General features: G+C 54.0%; 1 long non-coding RNA gene across 1 annotated transcript in view; it reads left to right on the forward strand.

Annotated features, from left to right (window-relative positions):
* The first annotated feature begins 723 nt into the window (after positions 1-723).
* LOC147346604 (uncharacterized) overlaps positions 724-22,388 on the forward strand; it is a 61,900-nt gene continuing 40,235 nt past the window's right edge. Inside the window, exon 1 of the long non-coding RNA XR_015153018.1 lies at positions 724-21,166. This is a non-coding gene — a long non-coding RNA (uncharacterized LOC147346604). The remainder of the gene's footprint in view (positions 21,167-22,388) is intronic.

The raw sequence follows: 22,388 nt of genomic DNA on the forward strand, positions 1-22,388 counted from the left end.
GGGGGCAGGGCGGTGTTGGATAGGTAAAAAGCGGGGCCCAGAATCTGAGGGGAAAGGTCCTTCAGGCAACTTGTGTTGTCTCTATATCCACTGAGCCCCCATCCCCTCCATCAGCCCACTTTTGGCCCCATCCAGGATTCTTGGGTCTGGGTTGGGGGGTGGGGGAGGTGGGCAGGCCTGAGTACTTGGAGGTAAGGAGGCTTGAGGGAGAGACCCAGGATCTGAGGGGGTACACCTCTCCCCATGCTGGTGGGGCTTTTCCCTCCCTGGAGCCTCATCCCCCTAGAGAGGGGCACCTTCACTCATGCAGTCTCCCCTCTAAAACGTCAGAGCAGTGACTTGACTGCAGTCTGGGCAGCTAATGGATAGCCATTCTCTTCCGACCTGACCTGAGCCTCCCCCCAAACGCTGGGGAGCCCCTGCTCCGTCTGGAGCCTCCTCCCCGACCCCCATCCTTGGGGCCACCCAGCTTTTCCAAGAACTTCACATCTTCCCTGGACGCCCAAGGCCTCTGCCAGCCGGACAGCCTCTCCCTTGGGGCCCCTGAGGCTTCTGCGCCTTTCTGTGTGGGGTGCTGTCCTTTGCAGGACTGTCCTGGTGCCCGCCCACCCCTCCTTGGGGCTCATGGCTGCCAGAGCCCACAGGACCCTGTGTTGTCGGGGTGGCCTGGCTCTGTCTCCCATCAGAGGAGACAATTCAAGGCCGGGACTCGATTCCGATGTCTCAAAATTGCCAACTTTAAACACGGAGCATGGGACACAGATGATTCAGGAAAGTTGCAAAAAATGAGTGAATGCACGCAATGTTGCACAGTATTGGGTTCAGTCGACCCCAAAGCCTCCAGGTGATGAGCCTCTAGAGCCAGGGATCTGGCAGCAATACGGAGCTCCTGCTGCGGCACTTGCCTGTATATGGAAATTACCAATGAGAGCAAATTGGCAGGTCTGTGGGCTTTTAGTGAGCCCAGAACCCAGGTGACTGGCTGGTGCCTTTGACTAACTTTTCCTGAGGGGGCTGTGCAGACAAACCATGAATACTGAGTCTCTGCTGGTCTGTCGTGTGTCCCTGTGTGTGTATCTGAGTGTGCTTGAGTGTGTGGGAGAGTGTGTGTAGTTTAAACTGATTCTAACCCCCTCCCCACCCCATCCTAACCCCCAGGAACATATCCTAGAATCAAAATAGAAGTTTGCCCACATTCATACAGAAACATTAAAATCTGGACAAAGTCCTAGACTATCAAACAGCTTCACATTGTTTTGGAAAAAAAAAATACACAGGACCCATATATGCATGCACATAAAATTTCATAGAACCTTACTCTTCACTGCTTGCCGTACCCACTGGTATATTCTACCCTGTGTGTGTACGTGAGTGTGCATGTGTGTGTGTTGCGTGTGTGGGGTCATGCTGGTCACAGCCCATGAAACTGATTTCACTACTCACCAAAGGATCCCCATCTTGCTGTGTGAAATCCGTCGTCTTAGGGCACCCCCACCCTCAGGTTTGGTAAAGGTGGACACGAGGCCAGCTGCCCTGCTCGCCTGGTGGAGAGGAGGGCGGAGAGCAGCACAGTGGCTCTCAGAGGATGAGGTGATGACACGAGTCGTGGCTCCTGAGAGGCCACCACCGGCTCTTATACAGCCATCAGCAGATGAAGACCCCAGTGGCCACGGGGGCTCAAGAGAGGTGGAGACTGGCACTCAGCTGCCAGCCTGGAGGTCACGCAAGTGCAGGCAGTTTCCCAAGGCTGGAAGGGAGACCTCCCCGCCTCCCTTTCCTGCAGCCTCCCTGCCGTCCTCACTCCCCACTTCCTGGCCCCAGGCTCCCGCCCTTCTCTTCCCTAACCTCCTTTCCTCCTTCTGGGCCTGCTCGGTCACCACCCAGGACCTGCTGGGCTGGTGCCATCTGCACCCTTGCACACCAGCTCACGGCTCTGGCTGAGCCCCTTCCTTGCTCGAGGCCCTGGGTGTGCCCCTCGCCCCCACTCATCATTTCTGGGAGCCCCTGGGGTGACTGACAGCCAGGGGCTGGGCCAGGGGCCGGTGGGTGAAGAGCCTCAGAGGCCTGTCCATGGGTGGCTGGGTGCATAATAAGAGGGTGGGGGGGTAGACTGAGATTCCCCCGATGCTGGTATTTGTTTTAATGCTTTCTAGATGCGCAGCCCATCCCAAGCATATAATTTTCATTACACGATATCAACATTTAGCTTCAGCAATGGAAATGTCAACTTTAATTATTTTCAAGGAGTCTTGATGGCTCTGGGAATAAATCAATATAAATAATGTTTTCATAAACTCTGAATCATGCTCCTAATAGCTTTATATCTATAATTCTAATATTCAAAACAATTTTTCTTTGCATCTCAGCAATTAATTGTTGCCAAGTGCTCGCTTTCCTGTTTTCCCCGTCGCTGTGGGCTCAGAACCCGGGGCTGGGGTTGGGGGAGGGGAGTGACATATTGGCACAGGGGCCGTGTCCTCAATCTCGAGTCAGTTCCTAGCTCTACTGTCCGAATAGTCAGGCTTCGTTTAATGTCTTTTCTGTAGAAAACCATCCCCTTTCCTCTCGGCCCGTTTCCTCACCTTTCCGACCCACCGTCTCCACAGTCTGCTCTCACCGCCACGCCAGGCTGGGAGGGACGTGTCTCTGGCACACACGTGGCCTTTGTGGCTCCCTACAGCTCCTGGGCTGACGGCAGGGCACGCAAGGTGGCACCGGGAGCTCGGGACTTGTCCCAGGTGTACCGTGCCCAGCGGTGTGACTCTGGACAGCTGACAGGTGGCAGTGCCAAGGAGTCATCTATCAGGCAGGCTTCTTATCTGCAGGTCGCAGAGAAGGACACCGGTGGATGTGAGCAGAAATGGAACTTTAGACTAAACAGACACCGGGCAGTTCAGACTCTGCCAGGCAGTTGAGTAGGAACAGCACCCGAAATGCAGCCCTGGAGCTGGTCCAGAGGCCACCACTCTCACCCCCAAGGCCCTGGCCCCTGCAGTTTGCACAGCAGATAGACAGGCCTGGAGGCTGTGGGCTGCAGAGGCTCTTGGAAGAACAGCTGGTCTTAGAAACCAGCCCGGTCACCACTGTCCCTGGAATGGAGACTTCTCCACCCCCAGCATCTACTTGAGGCCTGGGGTGCTGTGCACCACTGATGGGCTTGGGGCTCACCCCACAGCCAAGCTGCAAAGGAGCATGAAAAGTGAGTATCTGGTAGTTTGCCTTTCTGTAAAAGGGGGCAAACTTTCTGCTTCATGGGGGGAGAGGGACCCCCAGGCATCAGAAGAGGCTGAGAAGCTAAGAAGTAGGTCAGAACTCCTTTCTGGGGCCATGGGCCTCCCTCTGTCCGATGGCTGAAGCCCCTCCATAGCTGTTTTGTTTGATGCTGACATTTTCTCAGTAGAGAACTATACAAATGCACGCCTAAGGGCCTCGCCTCCAGTCTGACTTCTGCCCCAGACGTTCAATTATCATTTACCTTCTCACAGCAACTGTTCTCTGAGGGAGTGTGCTGATGGGTCCAACAGGAGGCTCTGGTCCCCATGACAGTTATATTCTCAATGTAAATAAATAACTGGCATTTGTTCTTTGGGAACTGGCTGAGATTACAGCCCATGAACCAGTGCCCCAGGCTCACTCAGTCCCTTCTGAGCCATTGAGGGTCCCCTTTTTCTGAGGCTGGAAACCTGGCCCCAGTTCCTGGCGACAGGATGGGTCTGTCTGGACTACCACGGGCCCCACCCATGACCTGGACCCAGCAGTATCTTCCCAATTCACATGAGTGCTGGGCGGTGCCCTTCCTCGGTCACGATGCCTTTGGAAGCAGCCATTATACCTGTAGCCTTTGTGAAGTCACTCGCACAAAGGTTTAAGAAAGATCAAGTTCATAACGGGTTTGTTGAAATATATCACCTTCCCTTAAAAAATGAAATTATATTCAACTAGGACTCTCTTGGAAACTCCAAGTTCCATGCTGTGGGAAAGATAAAAGAATGGATCGAAGGATGGATGGATGGATGGATGGATGGGTGGAGAGCATGCCTTCCTTCCTATGCTAAGACATCAGGGGAGGGAGGACTTGGAATACATGAGTCTCAGCTGTGAAAAGCTTTGAGCATGAGATTATTCCTCCTTTGTTTTGGGTGGTTGAGGGGATGAGTTGGGGTCAAACCAGAGGTAGGGGGATGGGTAGGATGATTTCCTGGGTCCCCTTCTGGGAATTTTCTCAGAAGATGATCAAAGAGTCAAGACCTGATAAAAAGCAATAGACAAGAGAAGGTGACAGAACTGTCATTCATCCACATGCACATTGTTTTTGGGGATTCACCAAAAAAAACAATGTCAAAATATCTTCCCTTCATGCATGGAGAGCAAGGAGCGAAGTTTGAAATCTCTGCTTTCAAACTGTGTTCCTTATAATAAACAAAGAATACAAGTGTTCATACAGTAGAGCTGTGCGTTTGAGTGCTATACCCAGGATGACCAATTCATATGATTCCTGGGCAAGATCTCCGGAGATCCACTCTACCTCCCATAGGGTATTTATCTCCAGGGGTCAGCTCAGTATATTCCCCTGAGAAGTCTCTTCTCAATGGCTGCACTGTTTAAAGCTTCACCTGCTTTGCTCCATAACATCCTTTCCCCTGGGCTGCCCAGGTGGTAAAGAACCTGCCCGCTAATGCAGGAGACATAAGAGACTCAGGGTGTGGAAGATCCCCTGGAGGAGGGCATGACAACCCACTGCAGTATTCTTGCCTGGACAATCCCGTGGACAGAGGAGACTGGCGGGCTGCAGTCCATGGGGTCACACAGAGCTGGACACGACTGAGCGATGGAGCACGCATGCACCTCCTTTCCCCTTGCTTCCCACCTGCCCAGATTTTCCATGACAAGCAGCTGCAAATAAGAAGGGCCTGCAAGAGAGAGGCCCTGAGCAGGAATTCCATGCCCCAAGAAAAAGGGCAGTGAGGTGGCACTGTAGCTTCAGCAGAGGCAGGCGGTTGTGCGGAGTCGGAGATGCGAGACAGGGCCTCAGCCAGCGAGGATCTGCAGGCTTTGGAGGCTCAGAGGGAGCAGGACTGAAGAAGACAGTGTGCTTCTGTCTTCCGGGGCTGCTCTGACAAAGCAGCCATCTGGGAGAGGAGGAGGAACTGGGGAGGACTGGCCAGGCAGGGGGTACTCGGCCGAGGTCTTGGGGACCAGACCCTGGGATCCCACCTGGGCCTTCCCCAACGGCTGAGCAGAGGAGGCCCATGGGACAGCCAGGGGACACTGCCAGGGTCAGAACTCCTCACCCACCAGGCCTGGCTTGGAGGACCTCTAGGGCAAGTGCAGGAAGAGGAGTCTAGGGGGTGCTGGCCCTAAGGAGAGGGGCCTGGCTCCCTGGGGCTCCTGGGGGAGGGCAGTCTCTCTGTAGGCTGGCCCCCACAGGACCGTGAAGGCTCCAAAGAGGATTCTGGCTCGTTCTCGGAGCCTTCCAGTGATCCTAGGACTGGCTAGAGAGATGTCCCTGGGGGACTGTGGGGCTGGGGGCCTGGGGAGGAGATGGGGTGCTGGGTGGGCCAGCAGAGTCTATGTTACTCTTTGCCACCCCAGGCACCCTGTCCTTTGTGGAGGGCCTCTGAAACTGTCTGCAGGGGTGAGGCAGGGGGGGAGAGAGGGTCCCATGCCTGGAGCAAGGGCCCTCACCTGTTGACCCCTCACTTCCTTGCTTGGCTGGGGGGTGGGGGAGGGTGGGCACGTTCCCAGAAAGCTGCCCCACCCTTCCTGACCAACCCCCATGGCCATCCTCATCTCTCCAACCACCCCCGCCCTCAATTTAAAACCAGCAGAAGGGCTCCTTTCCCCCTGCTGGGCATCCTCACCTCTCCAGCCCAGAGGTGCCAAGCTTCCAGAGACCAGAAGGGCCCATGGTGCCTTAGGCCCTCCTGTGAATGCCCTGTCTGCTTCAGCCAAGCTCTGTGCTGACTCAGTGCTCCCCATGGCTGGGCAGACCCTACCCAACTCAGAGGGTGTCCAGATGGCTCTCATCTGTCCTGGGCCACAGACAGCCATCTGGATCTGGGCCTGGACACGAGCTTCCCTCCTGGCTCGTCTCTCTGGCCTTCACTTCCTATCCCACCCCAAGCCCCAGTTCCACCTTTATTCTCCCAAGATATCCCAGCTGGTCAGAAAAAGTTATGGGAGCTCTGGCCCTTAGTGATAGAAACGGGGGTTCATTCTCAGAAACACAGCAGCCATTGCCCATCCCTGGGACACCCTAGTGTTCTGTCCTGAAGAACCACCTTCCCAATGATGGCCGCAAAGTGGCTTTTCCTCTTTTCCTCGCTTGCCACCTCCTCACTGAAGCCACCTTCTCCATCTGCTTGGTGCGTGCTGGCCAGGCCGTGCACCGTAGCACTGGGGTCTCGGGGCAGGGAGTTCTCCTGTCACCTCGGTGACCTTGGGCAAGTCACCCCTGCCCAGAGGGCCTGATTCTCCTTATCTGTAAAGCAAGGGGGTGCAGACTTCACCGCCTCTGAGATTCTCTGCTGCCAAGAGTCTATTTCTATGATGGGGTTTCCTTTGTTAATAAGATGCAGAAAGTAATAAATCCATAGAGACAGGGAGTGTGAAGGGTTTTTGTCTTCAAGGGACCTGTGTCTTTCCTGGGATCAACACTGTCATCCACTTTCAAAGAAGGAGAGGGCCAGACCAGTGGGTGTGTCAGCCCAGCCTGGAACGCTGGGTGCCCCGTGCCCCCCGCTTCCCCCATCACTGCTCATGGCTGCCTCCTCAGGGAAGAAAAGCATGAGAAAGTCTGTGCCCAGGTGCCCCAGAAACAAAGGCCCGGACAGCTCTGCAGAGCTTAGTGCCTGTTCCATCCGGTCATGACGGCCCGGCACAGCCCTACCCTCTAGGGAGCCGACTGGGGTCTGCACAGGGTCCTTCACTGCAACGGTAGCAGGGGTCTCCCAGGGCTCCCTGTGTGGGAGAATGAACTACTGGTAAAGGGCCAGAGCAGTGGCAGGAAGGGGACCGTAAGCCCACCATGGAGCACAAGGGCAGTGGGCCCTGCTGGAATGACAGCTAGAGACGGCAGGTGAGGTGAGCCCGGGAGCAAGGCAGCCTCGTCTCCACGGCCCAACAGGGGCTTTCCTGGAATACGTGTGGGGAGGGAAAGTCTCCCACAAGTATAGAGTGGATGGATGCCCACCGACAGAGGTGGAGGGTCCCCCCCCAACACACAACTTTGAAGTAGAGAAGCGAAAGGCTGGGCTTCTGGCCTGAATCTGGGCAGAGAGCAATTCCCAACTAGGAGTCCATGGGGGAAGGCTGGGGACTTCCACACACAGGTCACCGTGCTTTGGCTGTGCGACCACACCACGACAGGGCCCGGGGGCACGAGGCCAAGGCAGTCCCAGCTCCGCGGTGAGGGGGACATATTCTGAGTACAGAGGGGCTGGGGAGAGCGTCCTAGTTGGCATCGGGGCTGGGGATGGGGGCCTGGCAGGGCGGTGTCCACACCCCGGCCCTGCTCTCTTCCCACCAAGCCTGTCTCTTGGAGACCAGCTACCAGTTGATCCAAAAGAACCCATCTTCCACGTTGCCCCACTTCTTCCAGCAGCCTGGACGTGCAGAGTCTTAGAGCCAAAGCAGCAGAACTGGGAAAGCCCTTAGAATGAAGGGGGCTGGGGGGGTTGGATCCACGGCCCTGGACCTGCCGTGCTCAACTCCGTGACCAACTCCGCTGGTCAGGGGTTAACTGAAAGCAGAGGTGTGAGCTTGCAGGACTCCAGGCTGTTTTTTAATGATACTTCCATTCATAGGTAAACCTCACCCTGTTTGCATCACCTTATCAGCTCTTACATCAACCCAGGGCAGCGGTTGGGTAGCTAATTTATCTCCATTTTACAGCTGAGGAACCAGGCTTGAGGAGGTGAAGGACTTCTGAGAGCAGAAACTCTAATGGTGAAATGGCAGGCGGAGGGCTGACGGTTGAGAAATAAGGGGGCTCTTGACGCCCCCACCCACCCATCCACCTTTCTCAGGGCTTTCCACAGGCCTGCGATCCCCCGGCATAGGAAAGTTTTAGAGAGGAGCTGATCAGAGCCCTCAGCCGGGCCTCCTCTCCTGGGTGTGTCATGCACCTTTAAGGACTGGCTCTCAGACAGGTAAACAAGGGGACTCAAGGGGTCCCCAGAGCACTGCTGGCCTGGAGCAAGCGGTGCTGAAATGTGTGGTCTGCGTGGAGGACGTGGTGTCACAGCCTTACAGAGGAGCAAACCACCGCCACCCCCGCCCCGCACCCCGCCCCCTTCCTGCCCTTCTTTCATCGTCCCTCCCAACCTCCAACTCCTCTTCTGCAGAGAATGAAGATAAATCACTTCGCTCCGGAAAACCACATCTAGCGTCTCCTGCTCTTTGCGGGGCAGGGACGTCCTGACGGCGCGTCCGCACTGCAGATGGCTTGCCATATGCCGCTTGCCCGCACGCTCTCACCTTATAAGCAGATTCTGTCAGGTTCTCGGAGTAAAAGCTTAATTAACAAGTGGTGTGTACAATGATGTACTTAATTATCTCCTGCTTTTATTTCTTTGTTGCTTCTTGGTTTTTCAAAAGTTTGGTAACAGTTATAGACAACTATTCCCAACCGCGGTTTTTGCACCTCTTTTTCCTACCCCCCCCACCATTTAGAGACTGTCAGTGGGATAAAGAGGAGAGCTTTCTCTTGTCTAAGTGAGGCCCCTGCTTCTTGCCCCCAAGCCCAACAAAGCCCTCTCCAGACTTGCGTGGCTGAAAGCTCTGGGAGGTGGTTCAGGTGCCTGTGCTTCTAGAAAGCATTTCCTGTGGCGCTGACCAGCAGTCCAGGCCAGGAGCCCAGGCCTGGACCTCCCTCCCCCTGTGGGGGCCGTCAAGGTGCTGCCTCATCTCGTTCTTTTCCATCTCACCCTGTTGGTCAATCCTGAGCACAGTGGGTGTGGCTGGGCTGGGGCGGTAAGAAGAACAGGGTGCCGGGGGCAGATAGGGGACCCTTCTGCCTCAGGTTAAGGACAGGGGCAGCTTCGGGACCGGAGCACAAAAAGAGCAAGGCGACTTCGAACAGAAGCACAAAAATGTAGCAAGTTGCAGGGCATTCAGTATAGGCTGAAGCCAGACCCCTGAAAGGAGAGACTGCCTCCCTGGGGACCATTTCCGCTTACAGTCCCCATGACCTGAGGTCAGGAAGCCCTGTTTCTCCTGCAGGTGTCTTTTGGAAGCATCTGTGTGCGAGGTGTCCTGTTTTAGTGACCTTCCTTTACAGCTCAAAACTGTTATTACCACGTGGAGGCGGAGAAGGCCATGAGCTGACAGCTGCAGTCTGAATCACGTCGGAGGCGGCCCATCTAACTTCCCCGGGGCCCGAGGGCTGGCTCTAGGCTCCTCAGCCAGCAAGGACTGGGGGAACCCGGGGCCCCCCGGTCCTTGCATGCCCTCCCCACCACACCCACCCGTGTTAGCTGAGACGGGGTGCAGTCTGGCGAGGCCTGGGGAGGGTGGATGGGAGGAAAGGACAAGATGCAAGGGCAGAAGAATTGCAGAATCAGGGGATCGGGGCTTCCCTTTTATCCCTCCAAGCTGGGGGAGAACGCTGATGGACACTGCCCTGAAAAGAGGACAGAGGCCACAGCCGGCACCAGGCCGGGCCCCCGGGGCAGTGCCCTGTCCCGGGACATCCATGTCTTTGACTGTATCAGGTGGCGGGGGGCGGGTTCTCTGTGTGCTGCAGACACTCCCGTCTCCTGTCTGTCAGAGAAGCGTCTGCCGGACTCCAGAGAGGACTGGGCCCCCAGACCTCGCAGCGTACCTAAGCCCGGGACAGTTCCTGGCCCGTGGTTGAGTGCTCAGCAGACATTGGTCATGTCAATCAGAGTTGAATAGACCTTCCAGTGGCTGCTGTGCCGTGCTCATGGTTCTTGTAAAAACAACCGCCTGGCCCCAGAGAGAGAGTCTTAGCTGTGTGTACCATGCCCCGGCCCAGCTGACCTCAGGGCAGTCAGTGGGGGCACGTCAGCTTGACATGTGGCTGGGGGTGGGGTGAAGAGAGAGTACAGGGCAAAGGGATTCTGCATCTCAGAAGGCTGATCTGGGAGGCGCTAAGACAGGAGGGGATTAGGAAGAATCGCTGGGAAGGAAGCAGGGGTGCGTGGTCATCCGGAGGTGAGGAGGGGGCTTCTGCCCGAGGCCCCCAATCCCCATCCCACTCGGTGTCACTCACGGCCTCCTGTGCATCTGTTCAACCTTCCCCTGTGACTCCCCTTCGCTTCAGGAAAGGTCAAGGCAGGACGTGGATATGATGCATTAAAACCAGGACCAAGATACCAGAGCCCGAGCAGCCCCAGAGGCAGACCCAACCATCAGGGGACAGGTGTGGGACAGTTTCACCCGAGCCAGGGTGCAGGGAGAAGCTCTGAGAATTGCTTTTTGGGCTTCAGCGGGAGACTGAACAGATGATTAGCAGGTCGCGTCTTCCCCACTGCTGGGATGGCGGACAGTCAGGCGGGGAGTCCAGGGGTGACTCCATGCCCACGTGCGGGACAACACAGCTTCTTTAGATTTTTGCTGAACAAGGAAACACTGAAGGAAACACTGGGCTTCTCTCACCTCCATGGGATAGGAGCCCCCGCCTGGCTTGTTACCCATTAGAGAAAAAAGCTCTTCAAACACATGGCCAGGGAGGCTGGGGGGAATGGAAAGCAGGGAAAACAGGAGGGCAGGCTCTTCTGCTGACCTCACCTCGGTGCCAGGGGCCCAGGTAGCAGGGCCCTCTCCTGGGTGGCTTTCAGCCATGGATACAGCCTCTGTCACCAGAAGCCATGACCCCACTCTAGTCCTCCCCGGGGAGGGGTAGCGTGGAGAGGAAGCTGCCACATGGCTAACGGACGTTTGTGGAATGGACTAGCCCCCTCCCCAAACTGCATGGCGGCCACACTCAGGGTCAGAAGAACCTCAAGAGTACCAGACTTGGTGCACTGGGATGCTGGGACACCTCCCCTGGGGCAGGGGACGGCTGGGAGGGGCAGGAGGAAGCCCCGGGGCAGAGGCTGTCAGTGCCCATGTGGGGACCACTGGAAAGGGCGGGTGCTCTGGCCTCCCTGCAGAGGCAGAGACCACAGGGAGAAGTCCATACGGCAGGTGCCGGCGGGGCCAGGCTGGTTTCCCTGGACTGAGTTCCCCGCTGCTCCTAAGCACGGTCATTGTGGTATTCTGTATACCAGGCCCCGGGATGCAGAGCAGGGAGGAAGCCCGCTTTCTGCTTACTCCTGAGTGCTTATCATTTCTATCCCTCCTACCCAGACTGGAAGCACACGCCTTCAACCTCCCTGCCCCCGCCCCACCCCCACAGGGCCAGTTTGCCCTCTCATATCCAGTCTCTCCCCCCTCACTGTCATCTCCTCTGGGGTGGCGGCCCACCCTGAGCTCATGGAAGCCTGCCCTGCCCACCTCTGCCAGCCCATACTGCTGATCCCCAGCCCACCGCAGGGGAGTCTTGTGACTTCAGGACACCAAGAAAGGAAAAAGGGCTGCAGGGAGAACCTCACAGTCATCTAAATAGCAAACTCGGTGGTCCACGTCCTGCCCCTCTCCCATGCTGGCCGACCCCTCCAGCCAGGCCACACTTGGGCTTCAGCCCAGCTCCGTGAAACATCTTGTGAACCCACTGGCTTCTTCTTGTCTACAGAACACTCTGTGTCTCCCTAAGAAACCGTATCATGTGCTTTAATTTTAAATTGTTTTCGGATCGGTCCCTTACAGAAATCTTAGTCCTATTCACCTCTGTGGTGACAACATTTATGTCTAATAAGGGCTTCTCTCTTGATGATGAATTTAACATGGGGTGGGATGGGGTGGGGTGTGAGAGGCCCAGATGGGTTACTGGGCCAGGCCCCGAAAGCAGCGGCTCGGGTGCCAGGGTAGGTGGTAGGTAGGGGGATAAGTAAGGGGGCGGATGGTGTCCCTGCCCCCAAGCTGATCAGATGCACCGCCCTTGGGTTTTCTCCTACAGCTTTACGTTAGACCCACCTGGAAGTAAGTGTTCAGAGAAATTAACACCCAGATATGGGGCTTGCAGTGGTGCCGACTAGGGCGGTCTCCTTCCTGGGTTACTGGACTGGGTTATCCTAATGACATTCCTCATGGAGAAGGGGTTGGGGGTACAGTGTGTGAAGATGTGCCCAGTGGATGCCAGTGCACGCCATATAAAAAGCCATAGCTCTTTCTATGAAGCTGGGTGTAGACCAGGAGGAGGTCACAGTGAACGTATCTGTTGGTGAACCAAACTCCGTCATGGGTGTGCACAGTCATCAGAGAAGGACTCTGGTGGAAGATGAGGCAGTGTAGGTGAACTCAAGTTTCTTTCTGACCCTGCCAACCTGGGGGCTAAGGTGGGGCCTCTGTAGATAATTCCAACTAGATGATTCTTTATGGAACTGACTTGAAAGTTAATGGCTGAATCCCACTGTATTTACAGCCTAGACTGTCAGAACCAAAGAAGAGACTCTGGGAAAGCTCTGGAATCCAACCATGAAGGAAACCAAGGCGTGGATGCAATCAGTAACTGCACACCCACTCAGTGATGGCAGCGTTGGAAGTAGGATCTAGGCCCTGCCTCCTTCCCACTCCACTAAGATGAGAACATCCATTTCCTGACCCACAGTCTCCTAATACCTTGTTGGGCTGTGCACACGAATGCGCCCGGCCCCCCGAATTCACGTAACGCCTCCCTCTATTACACATAAGGACCAAGGAATGTCTCATACCTTCCCACCTGAGGCCAGCTGAGGTCCCCTTGAGTGGAAAGCCTGGGGCCGTGTGAGCAGGGGTGTAGAGCTGGAAAAGGCAAAGAAAGGGAAAGTTTCAAGGGAGCAAAGACAAAGACCAAGCTCCCTTTTCTCTGCTCTGCCCTCGGCCTGAATGTTGCCTTTGGTTTGACGCCTATCTGGGCTTTCTGCACAAATGAGGGATTTGCCAGCATGACTCCAAACTCCACCAGATGGAGGGCAGGAGGCAGTCCTGGCAGCCAGAAGGAGAGGGTTCTGGAAATGCTTGGTCAGTTGGGGAACTGAGACAGCGCATCCTGTCTAACCACCCAGGAGAACCCGCTCTGCGAATCTGTGGCTGCCAGCCTGACTGGGTCCCACCAAGAGACCTGTGTGCTCAAGACCATGCTCTGCTCAACACCTCACAGGTCCCCAGGGGGTGGCAACAAGGCATCCCAGTCACTCCTCTGGCAGTCTACAGGTTTTAAAGCACAATTCCCATGTTATGTTAAGCTGCCTCTTCACCATGGATGATGAGCAAGGAAAAAACAAGCCTTCCTAAGCAGATAGCAAGATGGACGCATACGCACGCAGTTTTGGGGTAGGGCAGAAAGACGTCAGGTGGCCCTGCGTCTCCGTGCCACCCTGCGCCCCCTTTTCCCCTTAGAGCAGCCATAGCCTGACGTACAAAGGAAGCTGCTTTGCCCACTTTCGTCCCTCCAAGTAATCACTCTGCTTCCCACCAAAATCTCCAACCCAATTCCAATCCCAGCCCCACCCCAGCCAGCCCCAGACAGGAGGCTGTGGTCCGCTCCCCCCACCTTCCACCAGAGCCTGCCCCTGGGGGACCCCAGACCGAGCCGTAAGCATGTTCAGCAGGAATGCTCCTTGGGCCCAGTGGGGATTAATGCATCAATAGAATTGTCAGGCCGAACATAGGCAGAGGGAGGTTGTGGAGGGCAGAGGGCTGAGTGGGCTCTAGGAGACAAACAGCCAGACAACTCTGTCTGGGGAACAGCCAACTCCATCTAGTAAGCACCTCACCTGCCTTGTCAACGAAGAGATAAAGACACATGATTTCAGGCCCCGCTAATGAGGGACCTGCAGTGCTTGAGATCCAGCCCAGAGGCAAGTTGGCCTCTAATTCTAGGTCTGGGGAGAAGGGTCTGCAGAGCCTGCTGGGCTGGGTCCCCGCAGGCCCTCTGCATGTGATTTTGAGCCATTCCCTTCTTGGGGCCATCCTTGTCTTGTGTCCCTTACCAGATTGTAAGGTCCACGAGGACAGAGACTGGGACCAGCCCCACACCCACTCTCAGCCAAGCACACTGTGCCTCTGTGCTGCCAGAGCCCAGCAAACAGCCAGGCTCCTCCTGTGCTGACTCAGGGCAGCCCAGCCAGGCGGCAGTCGGGCAGAAAAGGAACCAGTTGGAGCTCCTTGGCTTTGAGCAGGAGGCCAGAGGTTTACATGGAGATGAGTGATGGGAACCACCTGTGGCTTGAAGCGCCCATGATCCATCTCCAAAAGGTATCCGCCTGGAGGGGCATCCCCCTGCTGCCCACACCGCCAGGAGCAGCACCTGGAGGACCCCGGATAGCTCTGTTTGCAGAGCTTCAGGGGATGGGAAGGAGCAGACAGCTTGTCAGGACGCCAAACAACCAGACAGCAGGGAAAGCCAGGGAGCTCATTTCTGGACTCGGCCACAGAAACCCTGTCCTTTCCCTTGGAAAGTTTGGAAAAATATGCCCAGGCCAAGGAGAAATGGTTTGGGGGTTTCTTACAGCATGGCTTCTCTGTGGAGGTGGATAATGGGGCTTGGGGGATTCCCTCTCATGCATCCTCTGATCATGTTTTTGAATGGAAACAGACGCGGCAGGCCTGCTGTTTATTAAACACAGCAGGGCTTTTCCAAAGAGGTCACCACACTGCTAATTTTCATTCCTCTGGGGAATTCCCCTGGTCCCCAAATTCCTTGAGTTCAATTACTTTAAAACTTGATTCCTTTATAGCCGTCACCTTGTTGATCAACCTACTCAAGGAACTGAAGCTCTGTGAGGGAGCAAGGTGGCAGGGGGGTGGTGGTTGAAGAGTAGGAGAGAGGAAAGGGAAGCAATTCTTGGAGACCAGCAGGGCAAAGTTGGACACTCACGAGTTCAGCACGAGGGGCGCTTGTCTGTCTGCAGAGCAAGGGGAGGCTACGGGCCAAGGCCCTGGTGGTAGTCATTGCACCTGTGAAAAATCACTTTGGAAATTTCTGTGCTCTGGGTTAATACAGAATTGTATCCTTAAATGTCAACTGATTCAAGGGTTCACTTGGTTAAATAAGGGGGATCAGCCAGGCAGAAGAGTCTGGAATTCTTGGGATGGATTAGTGCAACAGCTGTTGCCCAAATCTGGTACCCAGATAGCCTTCAGGAATTCTGGGATGGGCCTCTGGGCAGCTGCTGGGCTGAACAGCCTCAATGAGAGCCAACAGGCCCCTCACTGAGGAGGCAGGGGGTCCTGGAGACTCCCATTCTAACCAACGAGTGGGGATCAGGACAATCTGATCTTAAGGTAGGGAGCCCGGGTGGACAGCGGGGCTCGAAGCTGACGTCCTCCTCCCTCCTCTGAGGGACCATGGGAAAAAGGAAGAGTGAGAAGAAAGGATTATGTGGGGGAAGGAGGTCTCAGGGGGATACTCAGTATCAGTGACCCTCAGATTCTCCACGCTGGCCTGATGTACAGTTGAATTTACTTTCCCTAAGTTTCAGGCTTGCCTTGGTGGGCCATAAACAAGAAGGTGCAGGTCCCTAGTGTGGCCGGGATATGGCGACAGCAAGTCTGGGGACTGACCATAAACGGCCTCCAGGCCCATGGTGCCTGGGTCGGGCCTGTTGGTGACCTCTTTGCTCAGCCAGTGATAGTTACCGCACCCTACAACCCAAGGGCTTGGAAATTTACAAAGTCCCATCATATCTGTTATCTCCTGGGAGCTTTCCAAGGGTACTTTGAGATGGGCAAGGAAAGGCAAGTGGGTCTCTGAGAGGTGACTTCTCTGAAGAGATGTCACGTGATGGATTAGTGGTCCAGCTGGGGCTTGATTCTAGCCCCAGAGTTCTTGTCTCTGGCCCTTTTGCCCTCCTGCCCACCCCACCTCTAATCTGATCCAGCTAAAAGGACTGGTCCCGAGGGGAGTCTCCAAAATCACCCCCAGAAAGAGTCACACCAGAATGAGGTGGGGGGCAGCACCCTCTCTGCTGCCAGTCACCTCCCTCCACCTTCCAAACCCACCAGGAAGGGGCTCTGAGGCTGGCTGCTGCACGGGACAAGAGATGTCCCCATTCATTGGAATACTCGGAACAATTCACAACCAGTGCTAAGTGGGGAGAGGACTGCCTGAGCCCCTTGGGGCCCCTGGCTAACCTTTGTGGAGAGCCCACAGAGCCTCTAGGAACAGGGGCAGCCCAGGCGCCCCACAGGCTCAATGACTTGCAGGTGACCCAAATCCACAGAGGGGTAGGGGAGGCGGGCAAGTCAGAGAGGCAGCCTGTCCCCCTGTCGCCCATAGGATCTGTGGTCAGCAAGGATCTGCCGTCAGCGAGGTTAGCAGCCTCCCCCTGGGGCTGCCCTAGTCCACCACGAGGCTCGAAGGCCAGTTAAGAGTGGGTGCCCCCCCAGGTCTGGGCTCTGGCCTCCTGGGGCTTTCTGGGGGCGGGGTGGGGGTGGAGAACATCAGATATGGAGAAGAGCTTTCACTTAGATCTTGAAATTCAAGTCTTCTGTTCCTGGCAAGGAAAATGGGGTGGATTTGAGAAAGACTTTGATCTTGAAATAGGTAGTCCCGGCTCTAGGCCTTGGATTTGCCACTGACTAGCTGCGTGACCTTGAGCCAGTCCTGGGAGGTCTGCGTAGAAAGCCCTCACAGACTTTCACTGTCAGGATTTGGGAGCCCTGCGGGTGGGATTGGATGCTGTGGGTGAGGGACAGGGGCTCTCCAAAATGCAGGGGCAGCAGGCTGGGCAGGAAATGCTCAGCACAGTTAAAGAGCCGGGCGTGGAGAGAACGAACCGTCACCGGCTCCTCAGCTTCCCCTGCTCTTTTTATTGTGCATCATAAATTATCAGCCTGTTTTATTCTCATTTTATAGCCTCTTCCAGGTTGTTGCTGGCGATTTACTCTCTGCTCTGGGCCAGTGGTGTTAGAAACGGTTTCCTGGTCTTTATCTTTCTCTGTCGACACCTCAAATTCCTGGCAACTGACCCAGCAACTTGGCGGGGGCGGGGGGGGGGGCGCTTCTGTGACCACCTGTTAGTTGGCCAGGGAAGCGTCGGCATTGGCTGCTACAGGTGACATTAAAGTTGGACCACCTTCTGCCTGCCCTAGAGTAGTCTGGATGAGCCAGAGGAAAGTAACTCAGATTCCACGCATGCACGAGTGCTGGTCAAGCCCACTTCCAGAAAAGAGAGGCTGTCCTCCTGGGACCTTTTAACTCACGTAGCTGTCAAGCGGTGAAAAACTCTTCAGATTCCTCTCAATGCAGAAGAAAAGGGTACAAGACCTCTACATCTCTTTTCTAGTGTCACCATCCTGCATTTCTACCATTGTCAGATGCTGGGCTGGCAGTGGGGTGAGGTGGGCGCGGATCCTGACTTTGCATTTGACTTTGTGGAACTAGCCCCAGTTCTACTCTGGGTTAGTGGCCCTAGGCAAGTCCCTCCCTCTTGCTGGGGGCCAGTTCCCTCATCTGTAAGTCAAGGGGACAAAACACAAACTTTCCTGAGTTCTTTCCAGTTGTGGCCAAGCTATATAACTCAACAAAGTTCACTGCTCACATACAAGATAAGAAGCGTTTGCAAAGTGACAGGTTCACATGACAAATTAATATACTGTCAGTGTCGCGGACCGGAGAAGGTGACGGCACCCCACTCCAGTACTCTTGCCTGGAAAATCCCATGGACAGAGGAGCCTGGTAGGCTGCAGTCCATGGGGTCGCAAAGAGTCGGACACGACTGAGCGACTTCACTTTCACTTTTCACTTTCCTGCATTGGAGAAGCAAATGGCAACCCACTCCAGTGTTCTTGTCTGGAGAATCCCAGGGATGGGGGGAGCCTGGTGGGCTGCCGTCTATGGGGTCGCACAGAGTCGGACACGACTGAAGAGACTTAGCAGCAGCAGCAGCAGCAGCAGCAGCAGCAGTGTCGCAGACAACACTACTGTTTTTAACGAAATGCGGGCTCTTCAAATGAAGGTGGTGGATTAGGGAAGATTTGAATGATGTGAGCCTTTGATATAACATGTTTACTGAGTTTTTTGTATCCTGATTAAAGGGGAGGCGCCTTAGAATAGCGGCAACGTGTCTCCCCTGTCACCATCCCAACAGAAGAGAATTTTTGTTTGAGGTGATTCTTACAGTAAATGATCAAGTACCATTTTCTTAATCCAATTTGCTGGCATGACCTTCTCATGCCATGATTTTGTGGATACGAGTTGGTAAAAGAGCAGCATGTGCTGAGTTTGTGATAAATGGAAGGACACAGGTGGGGACCAGTACCACAGTACTCACAGTGGTGGAGTGATGGGGAGAAGATTGGGAAGAGGGAAAGAGACCTGCTTTTTTACCATGCCAAATAAAAGAGAGCGGCATGGCACCAGAGAGAGGCAAGGTTGGTGTCATTCATACTGGGAAGTACAGAGAGTGAAGGCAGAAGAGAAAAGTGATAAATGTTGAAACTGCTCTCTGGATTTTTGTTTATAAAAAGTAGCTCTCCATCCCCCACAAAACAGCAGGTACAGTTTCTGGAGTGGGTCACGGGGCTATAGAGAGCCCTCTATTCCACGCTCCAACCAGTCAAATGCCAGAGCAGTTCTTCTCAGGGTCACGTTCAAAGTCTGTTCAAATAAATCCATATTCCCATTTCAAGGTTGGCAACAAAATCATGCCAACATATGACCCATTAGGATCATATGTTGATCCTTAAGGATACCATTTCCCTGAAAAAATACACTTAAGTGTATTTGTGCATAATACACAATAAGTGTCTAATTGCGCATGTGTATGTGTGTGTGTTTAAATGTTAGGGGACATTAGAAAGAATAAGCTTTTCATTTTCTTCTTTTCTTCCTTTTTAATTCTATTTTTTCTTTGAAAGACTATGTGCCAGACTTGCAATGGTAACAAGGAAGCAGGAGGACTGAGACAGGGAGACATGGGGGAGATATTTTACAATTTATCAAGATATGAGTACAAGTCCCTCTGGGTTTAAACCCCCACCGAACTGTATTTTGAGCTTAAATTAGGAAGTAACCTTCTTAATGGCCACCCTGAGGCAAGGCTGCGGCTAGGAAAGAGCAATCTGAATGATTAACAGAGAGCAGGCCCAGGTGGCTCCAGTGCTGGCGGAGTCTGAGGTTTGAGCCACCCCAGGGATGCAGCTTCTAGAGACAGCATGCCTGCAGTGTGGTGGGGGCCAGGAGAAAGACTGGGGCAATGGGTGAGAAGTCTTGGCAAATCTTTGCCCCAGTCACCCCAAGTCAGGAGGCGAGTTTCCTATTGCCCTGCTATGAGCCCAGTTGTAAACTTCTGGTAAAACTCTGATTTGGACGTCCCCTTCCAGCTACTTGCCTTGATTTAACCCTTCTGGGTTTGGCAGAGAATAATTATTATAATCACAGCCATCTTGTGGAATTTTATATACCATCTTTCACATGCAGAGCATTTCACCCACTATCAGAAAACAAACATGCATATTATGAGACAACGCTAATTCTGAAGAGAATTAAGCAGCTCACAAGGCATTGAGCTCCACTTCCTGAGAATTCTGGAAGTTTCAAGGACTGTGAAATCAATTCCCATAACCAACAGAGAGTCTGAGAGAATCCCTTTAAAATGACTGGAAAAAAAAAGAATAAACTGAGATCTGGAAGAATGAGCTTGCAAATATACCACTGAAGGCAAATTTAATGTTTTAAGTAAAATTTAACTTAGTGCGGCAGGCACCTGGCTGAGGGTTACCAGGAATGGAAATTAAGACCAAGCTGCAACTCCTGAGGAGCCAACAGTCTTGCAAATTCACAGAACGAATCAAAGGGATTCGTTCCATCAAAACCTTGCTTCTTACTTGCTCCCACTCCCTTGTTCCTTCCCTTGTCACCCCTGGTGCCCAGACCTCTTTGCAAAATCCTCTGTTCCTGGGTTTCTCCATTGTGATCAGTGGCCAGCCACCGGTGATATCAAAGGCAGACCACCCATTGCTGCCCAGTTCCTCCAACCCAGCTTTCTTTCTTTATACAGTGGGCTCCCTCAAGGTTCAGTCCCTCCCATTTTGAGAGGAATCTAACTCTACTCAAAGACTAGTGGCCAGAAGGACGGGACGGTCTTTCTGCTCCCCACTTCCTTGCTGTACATTTTGGGCTTCCCTTGTGGCTCAGCTGGTAAAGAATCCGCCTGCAATGCGGGAGACCTGGGTTCAATCCCTGGGTTGGGAAGATCCCCTGGAGAAGGGAAAGGCTACCCACTCCAGTATTCTGGCCTGGAGAATTCCATGGACTATAGAGAGTCCATGGGGTCGCAGAGTCGGACATGACTGAACGGCTTTCACTTTCATTTTCAAGGCCTATCTACAGAGTTTTTAAAAGAAAAGTGTTGACCAAAATAGAAACATTCAGAAGTGTTAAGATTCAGGCTTTTCAAAGATCCCATCAGTTCTGGTCTCCAGTTTATAGTTTCTGATTCCCTTCCCGAAGCACCACGGAAGCTCCTTGTTCTCTGTTTTTAATGCCAAGTCTATACTAGCCAGGAAACAAAGCTGCCCCTCTACATGAGCTTTCCTGACCCCGCCCCTCCAGGAAGCCGGCAGAGGGCTTTGGAGGGAATGCTGGTATACTGCAAATGCTCCCTGCATTCTGAAGTCCTCCTGCTGGGGCCTTGCCATCTGGACCCCCCAAGCCTGGTTATCCAGTACTAATACTTGGCTAAGCCCTCCCACCAGGCATCTCCCCCTTTCTGTCATTACCAAGATCCCTGAGGACACTCCCTTAAGTGACATAAGGGAGGTGAGAGCCTGTCTTCAGGTGATCTGAAATGTACTCTTTCAAGGAAAGAATCTGGAAGGCTGTGAATTTCCCCCTCTCAAACCCCAGCCTAATTCCCCCTTGCAGCTCCATTCAAACCCACTCACTTGCAGCTCCATTCAAACCCACTCACTTAACTCACCCACACACAAGAGCAATGCACTTCCATTCTAGTCTGAGACCTCCTCTTTCCTGGGGCCCTGCCCTTCTGGTTTCTGTGTGGAGGGACCACCTTCACTTAATCACCACAAGCCCTGGAGAAAACTCCCCACCTCTTCTCTATATCTCTTTGTCTCTTCCCCGCTTCAGACCATCACAACACACATCTGCATTTTAAAGGTAAGTCCCTCTAACTCTGGCTACTTTAAAGTCCAAGCTCTAACTAAAAACGGATTTTTCCTTCCTTCCCTTTTTTGGGGTACACTTCCTCGCAATTTACCACGACTTTCTATGAGAGTAATAACCCTCTAGATGGATTCCGTGGGAGGGGAGGAAGGAGATTACTGCAAGTGGATGGATTGGGGTCGTCAATGAAAACATCGGATAGTTATAAACTTTGTTTTAATGGGTCTACACTGACAATGGTATAATTTCAGAGCCATCTTTAGCTTGCCTCAATTGCCGCAGTCAATTTGCTTTACATTTTGTAAAAAGTCTTCGGTAATTAAAAAGTAATGATGGAGGGGGGTGGGGTGTGGGAAAGTATGGCAGAGGTTGGTTGCGACCACTCTCAGTTTATTAAATTCCGTTTCCTCCAGGTTCCTATTAGAAGCGGTTAGACGGAAAGGAAATTACTTTGTCTTTTCACTCAGCTGCTCTATCTCCTCAGCTGAGGAAGAAGAGATAAGTGAGGAAGAAGGCCGGAGAGGGAGGAGGTGCTGGGAGGGTGGGCAGCGCACTATCCGAGGCTCTGTCTGTAACAGAACATGGAGGGAAATGCAGTCTGCCCACCCCCGAGGGAGGAGGGGGCTGGTGGAGAAACGCGAAGGTCCGCGTCTTTTTTCCTCGAGGGAGCTAAGGAGATCTCTGACTTCAAGGTGGATGGAGAGAAACGAGAGGGTTCAGAGAGGAGCGGGGCTGGACGATGCCCCAAATTTCTGGGCAGGGTTCTCAGTCTAACTGGGCGAGGTGCAAATAGCAGGGCTGGGGCAGACCCCCTCTTCTCTCCGGCTCACTCCACGGCCTCGGCCTTGGCACTGTCCATTCCTTCTCAAGGCCAAAGACTTGGGTCGGCCTCTACAGCCCCCTTCCCCCCTGCCCCAGACGTTTCTGACCCAGGGACAAATCTGGTGGATCAAGATATCTGGATTAGCTGGGACCTTCCGCAGCGACGCTCAACTATAGAGCTTAATCTGAAGCCCTTTAGAAAGTGCATGAAAGGCGCCGTTGTCCAAAGCGCAGGGAGAACAGCTGACTCTGACGACGGGACAGGATATTTGAAATCAGGGATGTCTTGGGAAACCCTCTCAGTTGGTCCTCAGCCCCGGGCCCAGGAGTCCTGATAGGCAGAGGTCGGTACAGACCCAGCAGTGGGAAATAGGGGAATCGCAGCCAGCGTCGG

Source organism: Bos grunniens, chromosome 23 (genome assembly GCF_055505025.1).
Source record: "Bos grunniens cultivar Pamir isolate PY7600 chromosome 23, Bosgru_T2T1.0, whole genome shotgun sequence".
Taxonomy (NCBI): Eukaryota; Metazoa; Chordata; class Mammalia; order Artiodactyla; family Bovidae; genus Bos; species Bos grunniens.